Source organism: Pygoscelis adeliae, unplaced genomic scaffold, assembly GCF_000699105.1.
Source record: "Pygoscelis adeliae isolate BGI_AS28 unplaced genomic scaffold, ASM69910v1 Scaffold232, whole genome shotgun sequence".
In the NCBI taxonomy this organism is placed as follows: domain Eukaryota; kingdom Metazoa; phylum Chordata; class Aves; order Sphenisciformes; family Spheniscidae; genus Pygoscelis; species Pygoscelis adeliae.
Genome location: NW_008824473.1, coordinates 2,175,214 through 2,185,930, shown reverse-complemented (window position 1 = coordinate 2,185,930; position 10,717 = coordinate 2,175,214). Strand labels below are relative to the sequence as shown.

The 10,717-nt window shown below is 36.5% G+C and overlaps 1 protein-coding gene across 1 annotated transcript in view; it reads left to right on the top strand.

Moving 5' to 3' along the window:
- The window catches only part of CFAP54 (cilia and flagella associated 54), a 159,883-nt gene that overhangs the window by 109,364 nt on the left and 39,802 nt on the right, over positions 1-10,717 (top strand). The window lies entirely within an intron of this gene.

The window sequence follows — 10,717 nt, the reverse complement described above, 5'->3', positions numbered from 1 at the left end:
TTCAGGCCCTGCCATTCAGAACACTGTCCTTTGTCTGAAAAAAGGGCAATGTGGCAAACCACCACATACCTCTAATCTGAGCAATGTGGAAAAATAATCATAGTTTTGAAAGACAACTTATAGAATAAAGACTAATGTTAGTTAACAGTAATAGGGATTGTTCAAAAAAGACGTCATCAAGTTAGAAATTTGGAGGGTATGGCTACGTTTCACAGTGCAGTGCCTTTCAGAGAGTCTAGAACTAGCTCTGAATTGGTACTTTTGCTTCTGAAGTGATGTAGCTACATTAGCAAAATAAAATGTCTGTGCTGGATTAGCCCTTTATAGAAGTCTGGAAGTTTGCTTCTCTGACAGGGTTAGACTGCTTCTGTTATTTGCTTAGAGCTATTTTGTGTATCCCTGTGCATTACTACATTGTGCTTTACAGGCAGTGTGCTCTTTAGCCATACTTATGCTGACAGGTTCTTTGCAAGCACGCATTTATCCAGACAAAGAAAGGTGGGATATTTGCTGAACATCAACGAGTTGCTCATGGTTATGGCAAATACCAAATAAGATACAAGTTTAATTCATTGACATCTAAACACTTATATGTTATATCCATTATTTAGGTTTTGTGAATGTTTCACCTCTTACTGACAAGGATACTAGTTATGGGTTATTGGTGTCTTTGTAAATTAGTCCTCTCTTACTTTGTCATATGATTGAGTATTTAGATACTTAACTTTAAGCACCAAACATTGATTTTTCTGAATATTATTCAATTCTCATGAAACAAAACTTACTTTTTAGATGAGTTGCAGAAACTACATAGGGCAGAAATTACAGCTGCCTGTTTCCCATTCTGCTAGTGAACGGATTTTTCCTGGATGCTTTTTCCATCCTAAGATGAAAAACGATTATACAGGTCAGAGCACATTTCAGTATCGTGAGTTCTCTTTTCTCCCAAACTCTTTCCTTTTTTTCACACTGGATTTTTTTTTTTTTGTTTTCCTCCTTATTGTAGGTCTTCCACTCCTCCTATAATCTGTTTCTCTTAATATAAACTCAGTTTTGTCTTCAAATTATTATTCTTGGTATTTTGGATGGATAGTAATGTTGTCAAGACCTTTCCAAATATATTCAGACTTTGTCTGAAAGCAGAGAAAAGCAGTTGTCATCCAGATGCCAGATGACCTACAGTATGTTGAGTATGAGCTTGGTGGTCTTGGTCCAGTTTTCTGTTGGTATTGGTGGATATCCAGCAATATACCCAGAAGTTAATGTGAACCTGCACTGTTATTGATAGAATCAGTAGAAAAACTGAAGTGAACTATAAGGTGACAAAACACCTCTTTTACCCACAGTTGTTGTTCTTTTCAGTCAGGATTAAAATGTTACAGTCATTAATGGAAGTTTGTAAAGCATAGTTCCTCATATCACATGTGTGTCAACACATTGCACACAAGGCTTTGTGTTGAATTCAGCTAAGGAAAGTCATTAAACAATAAATAATGCTGTATATAAGAAAAGTAAATAATATTGTGCATTCAGTGGAGAGAGCATGACAACTCACAGGTTTGGTACATAGAAACTACAGTAATTGTAGTAAATAGGATCAGCAGTTGTAGTAAAAAATTTGTTTCCAGACTTCAGACACCAGAATTCAGAGCAGAGAGCTGAGCTGAGGCATGCCCAGGGCAGATGGAATTCAGGAAATATAGATGTCACGTGACAACTGAAATGTAACACTGAAAAAGATACAAATGCTTAGAAGTGTTCCTGGTTAATAATTTTGCTTTAATTCATAATCCAACAGGAAACAAAGGTGACAATTACGGTAATATAATTTAGTTTTGAAGTTGTGGAATTGTTCAAATATACGTTCTGCAGGGTGATTTACTAAAAATATATATTTAGGTAATGCAAAATTGTTCTCCATAATTATTAATTCCCTTTAGATCGCAGTCAAGTGAAAGCCCTAGTTTATGTACCTCTTGATGTCAATGATACACTGAAATGTTTTAGAGAAACTCTACAAAAATCTAAATATCACAGCAGAGCACTGAGACACAGCAGAAAACTACTTTCATTATTTCTTGCACACACACAAGGTGAGTTATTTATTGAAGTGTTTCTCACTTTATTAAGTGTATATGCAGTTAAAATAGTAAAGAGTGAAAGGAATAGATTTCTTTAAATTCAAGTTTTAGTTGTTTTTGACAATTAGAGAAAACATAGAATATAAATTTATATATGAAGTTCTGTAAGCACAAACCCTAAGCCTGATTTCGTATGATCTGTGCCTCATGGTTGGATGATAAATTTTTTTTCATGCAGCTGTGTCACTTGTCTGTCTGCAGCCAAACCTCTGTCAGAGAACTGACTGGCAGACCTCCCCAAGTTTATTCTCTCTAACAGAGCACATATTTTCATTTGGTTGCACTGACCAATGAGTTATGTCCAATGAGTTTAATTAGGAGACACACAGACAGAATCATAGCATAGGAAGCCAGATAAAAATAAGGTACATGGGAATTGTATATTTGTTCAAGTAATGTGGTGTGGAAATATTTGTGGTGCTGGAAATAGTATAATACTTTTCCAAACTGATCATATAAATCACTTTTCTGATCTAGAAAATGCTGGAAGAGCAATCAGCAGTCATATCTCTTCACATAGAAGGCTGGAATTTAATGTGGGAGCTGAACTGGTATTTCTACCAACACCATGTGATCTTTCTCAAGAAAAATTTTATTTCTCCAGTATGGTTGAGAGTAAACCAATACCACAGTCACAGCTTTCAGTAGTTATCTCTTCCTATGAACAAACAATAGGTAATTTATTTTTTTTTAAATTTCTGTTTACAGCTAAGATGTAATATCATTCTGCCTATCTGTGTTCATATATGTTTATTCCAGTGTTCTTTTCCTCTGTCAGACAGCTATAACTATCTAAAAGCTGGTTTCCAGAAATACACAACCTTCTTTCTGTTGATTCAGAAAATCTGCATTAGATGCCTAAAAAGCCACTAGTTGGTTCATGACCTCTACAGTTATCTCATCTTATGAAAAAGCATTACTTCAGTGGTGTTATACTGATTAATCCCAAATTAAAAATCTGCTGTAATGTTCAGCAGATTCATTTCAGTTCCATGATATTTTTTTTTCTAGCAAACAGACCTTTCGGATTTTGTGCATTTGAATATGAGACCTAGTTGTTTGGCTTCCATCTTACATTCTAGTATGGCTTTACTCAGTTACAGCTCAGCATTACTACCTGGTTTTGCTGTATGACAAAATAGGTGAAGTATAGCAGGTCAACAGATGCTGTAAGTGGTTCTATTTGAAGTAAGGGATCCAGAAATGAGCCAGGGACAGTGCTACTGTGCTGTATGCAGGCAGCATTGTTTAGCAGGGCCAATGGCCTGCTTCCCAGTTTACCTCTTGAAGAGGAAGAAATTTGAGAGGTCTGAAAAAACAAAAAACAAAAGCTTAGGTAAACAGGTCCATAAATACATCCTACTCATGTTTTTAAAGTTAGTAGAAATAAGAAATTGTACATTTGAAGGTAAAATATACAAGTCTAATAAATCTTTCAAAAAATATTCATGCATTGAATTACATGTGAATGCATGTCTACTTCTCATGCAAAATTTGTTGAAGATTCAGTAACTGATTTAATGATGTGACAATATTTTTTTCTAATTGATTAAAAAAAATAACAGGAATCCTTGAAATAAACAACCAGAGAGACCTCAAGGTTCAGGCTCTACATGAACTTGGAAATCTTCACTTTTATGCTGGAAACAAAAGGTACATAGTTATTGGATTAAGAAAGAGCATTGTTTAATTTTTTGAATTGGCATTCATAACCCTTCAACTGTCTTGTAAGTTCTTGTGCTGTCCTCAAGTCCATATAACTTCTCTCATCTAACTCACTATTAGCTATATTTTGAGAGGCTTTTTTCCCCAGAAGTTGTTTATTTTTCTTAGCTAGCTAATTGCAATTAAGCAAATTAATTAAGCATCTCTATGTGTTTTTAAGAAGTAATATCTATTGCTTGACAATTTAATTTTAGTATAAGTCCCAATAAGTCTGTTGACCAGGAATGGTATCTTTTTGTGTTGTAGAAACTGTATTTCAGTTTTTGACCTAATCAGAATTAGTTATATCTCAGGCAATAAAGGTAAAATGAAGCAAGTCTTATCTTCCACTTTGGAAAATGTCAGCGATATGATGAGAATGTTTTTTATGTGTTACAGAGCTGCTTTTAAATATTGGTGTCAAGCCCTCGATGAAACACTCAACATTGTTGATGCTCTTAACAACTGGCAAGAGTTAGGTTTTCCAAAAAATGCTACAGACTGCTTTGCAGTTGGAAGATTGACTGATATTAGTCAGAAATTTCTTTCTCAGGCTGGAGTTTGGGGATGTTTGCATGCAGCAGTCTTAGTGGCTAAGATAGCTCAGTAAGTATTTTATCTATATATGTATTTCATATTTTAAACAAATTGCTCATCCAGGACAGTAGGCAACTTGAAATTAATTTAAAAACACTAACAAGTTGCTACAAAAAAGACTCATTAAAAGCAGAGGAATTTTTCCTTTCAGGAAGAAAGTTGCTCTTTTGGAGAATATTGTTTGTTCCCTTTTCTTGAGCGCTCACGTTTGGTCATAATTGCAGCTGTATATTATATGGAGGGATCACTGAAATAAAACAAAATGATAAAAAGTCATAAGTGCAAGGATTTTACAGTCATATTGATTTTCTATTGAAATATCACATCTCCCAAGTCATTGCACATATTAAATATTAATGTATCTTGAGGGCAGATTTACTGCCTAAAGTACTCATTTTCTGGTGAATTACAACTAAATGAAATTTGAATTACTGTATTAAAGTCTACCATCAATAAATATTTCCATCCAGTACTCCTTGACTGCTGGTAAAACACTATGGATGTAATTGTGAGCTGTTCCTCTGTGTATTGTACAATATAAAAATGTACAAAATATAAAACTTAGAAATATCTAAGCCAGCTCTAAATGTCCTTAGAAGCATTATACCCCTGAAAGGGCAGAGCTTCATCTGAGCAAACTGTCTTAAATGAGAAGCAGTCATATTAATAGCACTGTAAAATATCTGTAAACCAAGGTAGCTTTGAAAGTATGAGCATGGGTATTTCAGGATGAAATGACATTGCCACACTCAGAATTACCACCCAAGAGGAAAAGGAGTGAGTTTAAGTTGATTCTAAATCACAGCTCTTCTAATTCTGAGCTGTGGTGGAGTCTCAGGTCCCATTAGGCAAGACCCAATCCCTAGCTGCTTTTACAGGTGCTTGTGGCACATATTTGCTGCACTGTATACTGTCCCTTTACTGCTAATGTGTCCATTCCAAATCCTGGCAGGGATCTGGAGGAAGCTATCCTCTTGGCTTCTCGCTCAGGCAGGTCTTTTAGACCTGACTTGGGCTGTTAAACATAGAATCATAGAATGATAGAATCGTTTAGGTTGAAAAAGACCTTTAAGATCATCAAGCCCAGCCGTTAACCTAGCATTGCCAAGTCCACCACTAAACCATGTCCCTAAGCACCACATCTACATGTCTTTCAAATACCTCCAGGGACGGTGACTCCACCACTTCCCTGGGCAGCCTGTTCCAGTGCTTGATAACCCTTTCAGTGAAAAAATTTTTCCTAATAGCCAACCTAAACCTCCACTGGCGCAACTTGAGGCCGTTTCCTCTTGTCCTGTCGCTTGCTACTTGGGAAAAGAGACTGACACCCACCTCACTACAACCTCCTTTCAGGTAGTTGTAGAGAGTGTCCTTTTCTCCAGGCTAAACAACCCCAGTTCCCTCAGCCGCTCCTCACAGGACTTGTTCTCTAGACCCTTCATCAGCTTCATTGACCTTCTTTGGATGCGCTCCAGCACCTCAGTGTCTTTCTTCTAGTGAGGGGCCCAAAACTGAACACAGTATTCGAGGTGCGGCCTCACCAGTGCTGAGTACAAAGGGACAATCACTTCCCTACTCCTGCTGGCCACACTATTTCTGATCCAAGCCAGGATGCTATTGGCTTTCTTGGCCACCTGGGCACACTGCCGCTCATATTCAGCCGGCTGTCGACCAACACCCCCAGCTCCTTTTCCGCCAGGCAGAAACATCTTTCTCTTGAGTTGCTCTTTCTAAAGCAACTTAGTCTCAGGCTGTAAAATGCAGATTAAAGGATTCTAATATTGTATTAAAGATTTCTAATGTTGTAGATCAGAGGAGTACCCCGCTACCAGGATGGTTTAAAGCTCTGATGAGGTACTGTGTGGGATTCATTTAATCTAGCTAGACACCTACCATGTGAAAGTCCACATGTGCTAGTTATCTCAGGCTTCCTTTATGGAAAGAAATACACTTTAAGGTGTGAGTTGCTTGACCTGCTTTATCTTTCTAGCTTTGTATGAGATGAATTTTGCACTTAGATTGCCTGTTTCTCTCCTTTAACTTTAAAGAGAATCTAGACAACTTCCTTTGTCTAGGTATGTCTTTGGTCAAATGCTTCTTTCTTTGCATGGCATGGCTGAGCACCTACCTACAGAACAGGCAGCTGTTTTCCAATATGGAAAACATCTAGATTGTGTTAGTATCATTATTATACTAGATAAAAAAAGAGTTTGAATAATTTATATTGATGGGCACATTCATATTTCTTATTATTTGTTGTACTTTAGGTATATAACAACATCAAAGATGAGAGTAAGAACTAAATACTGCTATTTTTCTGCTATACTTTTTAAGGTAAGAATACCATTTCAGTTAGAATTCATGAAGTTGACAAATTGCTTCTAAAATTTAAATCTCAGTAACCCTCTATTAAAATATTTCTCTTTTCATTTTGATTGTAAAGGAAAACTGGGGATCAGAGGTAGTTGACAATTTATGCACATTAGATTAGATGTTTTTATTCTCTGTTTTTTAACATTATTCCTGTATTATAGCCTAAAAATTATCACTTCAATGAGAGGCTAGTGTCTCAGAGAAATAATGAAATACTAAGAAGTGAAGATGGCTAAAATATTTGGCAGTGAAATATATTTTTCTTCTCTTGAAGTGTTCTGCTCAGGAAGAGCTGGATGGCATCAACAATACCAGAGTGCACTCTGTCAGATCTGTACAGAGTCTTCACAGACTGTCATAAATTTTCAACCAGGAGGACAGACTCTTTAGAAAAGAAAATTTTTGAATCTTTTTTAGCCCTGAAAGATATTGGTTTGTAATACTAAAATCTCAGCTCTATAAGAAGTTTGCTGTAAAAACAGTGGATAGTCAAAATTATGCAGTTTCATTTACAAAGAAAATAAGATCATTAAAATTAAGTTTGAAAACTTTCAGAAACCATCTATAGAGGAAAAAGGGTTTCAGTTTACTTTCAAAAGGAAGTTTTAAGGTAGCAGTAACAAAAGTGATATAGGAAAAAGAACTGCAAGTATTCTGCCAGTCATACTCCCCTGGGATCGATGCCTATTCATCACAGTGCAGCATCAGGAAGTTAGTTGGCTTCTTCCAAAACGAACCAATGCCACTTTCTAACGTCTTGTGCCAGCCATGGCTGTGACTGTGTGACCTGTGCTAGGCCACGTTTAAAACCTCGTTAAGTTCAGCAAAGGGAGAACAAGTTGAAGAAACAAAGGTAAAGGAGAATTTTGACTAGCTTCTAGCACTGTAATTGCTGGTGGTACAAAGCTGAACAGTTTTGATTCCTCCTTTTGACAGAAATAGTAGTAAGCATTTGTTCCAGTTGTATAATGGTAGAAATAATTGCGACTTGACTGAAGTGGGTCTGATATTAATTGGGATAGGAGCAGCTTGCAGGGTGAGTGTCTTGAAAAATATAATCAATTACTGTCACTGTACCTTGCGAAGTTCAAGCCCATAATTTGTTCCTTGATTTGGAAAGCTTTTATAACCTGATTTAAACTCCACCTCTGGTATAGGCTTGTTAATATCTCAGATCTGAGTATGTAAATGCATATTTCTCTAGCATATCATTGCTAATTACAACAAGATAAATGCAATTGGGAAGGAATATCCAACATCAGAGACAATGTTAGCACTCCTCCCTTTTTAAAGGAGAAACATTTAAGTTAGTTCCTTAAAGTTCACATCAGTTTTAAGTTATATGATTTAAGCTGCTAGCTGACCTAGTTAAAGGCAGAACTAGGGTGGAACTAGCTTTTAACTGGCCTTAAAATCAGCAGCTCTCCCAGAAATGATGGCTGAGGTGATGGTGGGGCAAGGACTTAAGGCTAAGTAAAATCAAACTAGCTTTCTTAGCTTGTGGGGAAAATAAAAAGATTTTTCTTCTTATGGAAGACATTTTCCATGAAACATCTTTGGACTGGTAAACAAAAGTTTGAACACATCCCCTGAATCATCTCAAGAAATTTTTCCTATGCATTTTCCTTGATTATGGAGATGTTTGAATAAATTATTAAGTTCTTTCTGTCTGCTGATCAGAGGGTTATCCTAAGAATTATCTAAGAAGTCTTTGTGAGAATGCCTAGTGATTTATTAGTTTTTTTCCAGTGCTTCCAGATATTTATTTGGGATGCTTTGACTTGCTTTTGATGTTGCTTAGGGACATGGTTTAGTGGGCATGGTGGTGTTGGGTTGATGGTTGGACTCGATGATCTTAGAGGTCTTTTCCAACCTTAATGATTCTATGATTCTATGATTCAGGGTGCATAGAATGTAGCTGAAATAAAAGTTTATTTACAAGAAGAGATAATTTTTACTTTCATTCTGTCTTGTGATTGCCTCCAATAACTCAATTTTCCTGATATCACAGACTCTGCAGATATTTTAGGTTTCCAGAAAAAAAATTCTGCTCCAAAGACCTTACAGTACAAACATTTTCCACAGTACATTCTGAATCAAGCTCACAGTTGGCTGGGTGGCAAAGTCAACAAATGCAATATATATTGACGGTTGGACTCGATGATCTTAGAGGTCTTTTCCAACCTTAATGATTCTATGATTCTATGACTTGGAATCTGAGAGGAACGCCATTGGCTCTTTAGGAAGATTTTTCATTACCTGGGGAGTACTTGCTGAGGAATCTTTCATGATTATTTTTCTACACCTAGATTAGTTTTTCTCTTTTGCTTGTTCTATGAAATACTGTCCTTAGACTATTTACAGCCTGTTTTTTTTTCTCCATCAAGTTCACACATAAAGCATTTTTTCTAAAAAGAGTTTTCATGGATTTGTCTGGAAACAACTGGATGCTTAAGACATTGACTGAGTTTCATTTATGAAGTCATTTATGTGTCTCAAGGGTTGGAGTTTTATAGTGTTTCACTAATGCCTATGCATCTTTTCACAAGTAGTTAATTATTATTACTTTCAGACCCTGTTTAAAGCTTCTCTTCCACATCCGACATCTGACTGTGACTTTGCACAATATGAAACAAATATGCTTATTCCTGGTATCGACTTGTTCTCTGATCGCTACAGAGCTGATGTCTCTACTGTAGTTGCAAGTCTGAATTTCCTTATGTTTGAACTACATTGTGCAAAACAAAATTTAATAGTAAGTATTATTTTTATACTCTGGAAATGAATTTTAAGACATCAAGTCTTATTTTTTTGTGTGGGTGTACTTGTGAGATACTTCAGAAGCTCTAGCAAAATACCTGTATGGTTAGGTTCTGTGGCACTGAGACAGAGGCAAGGTATAGCTTGCTACCTACAATTTTTAGAATATACAGGGTACTTCTTTATTCAGGAAGCTGACAATACATGGTCCACTTAGCTTAGGCATTTTAGAGGAAATTTCCTACTATATACGGTTTGAAATACACTGTACTGAGAATTACTTTAAATGCAGTATGTCCAGAATGCTTTCAATAATTTTACTTTCACATTCAGTAAATAAAAGTCCCTTCTTCCTTTCTCCTTCTCACATTCTTTTATTCCTCTGTATGGAGTGTTTTTACAGCTTCTCTCTTGTGTTGATCATGTGCTTATTTCCTCCATTTAATGACTGACCACTTCCACTTTAATCCAACTTCTTTCAAAGGTGCAGTCCTGTACATTGGAATAAATAGATTGAATTGCTTACTAGTACTGAAAAAGGTGCAATTCTACCTCTGTTCCTGTTTGGTCCTGTATGCTCTAACAGATTTTCATGTCAGGCAATTATAGTATACCTCTATAAATCAAATCTCAACATGACAGAAAACTCTTCAGCAGAAAAAGTAGATAGTTTTCTCCTGCTTTAATGAGTTGAATCCACTTATGGAAAGGTCCTGCAAGTGACAGAGCCAGTGCAAGGGAGAGGAAAAGATCGTGTGGCTGGCGGCAGGGTAGTAAGAAAAGGTTAGGGGGTAGAGATGGAAGAGGAGTTGGAGAGGAGGAGGCAGCAAGATATTACCCCTTTTTTGTCAGCAAGTCATTTGTTGGATTGATTTCTTCTGGAACTTCAGGCTAAGTGTCTGTCTTACCTCCTGTTGTTGCTTCTTCCCATCCTGCTTTACTGGAGTTCACTATGTTATTAAGCTTTGTCTAACTGCCCTCACTATGGGAGATCAAGTGAGATCAAGGAGCAGACAGTTACCTGGAGGCAGGGACACTTAATTTGACTGCTTGCTTCATGTGGCCATGCACATTTTTGATTCTTTCTGCACTTGTACCAGCAGAATATAGATCCAGGTCATAGATCACAGTCAAAGCAATTG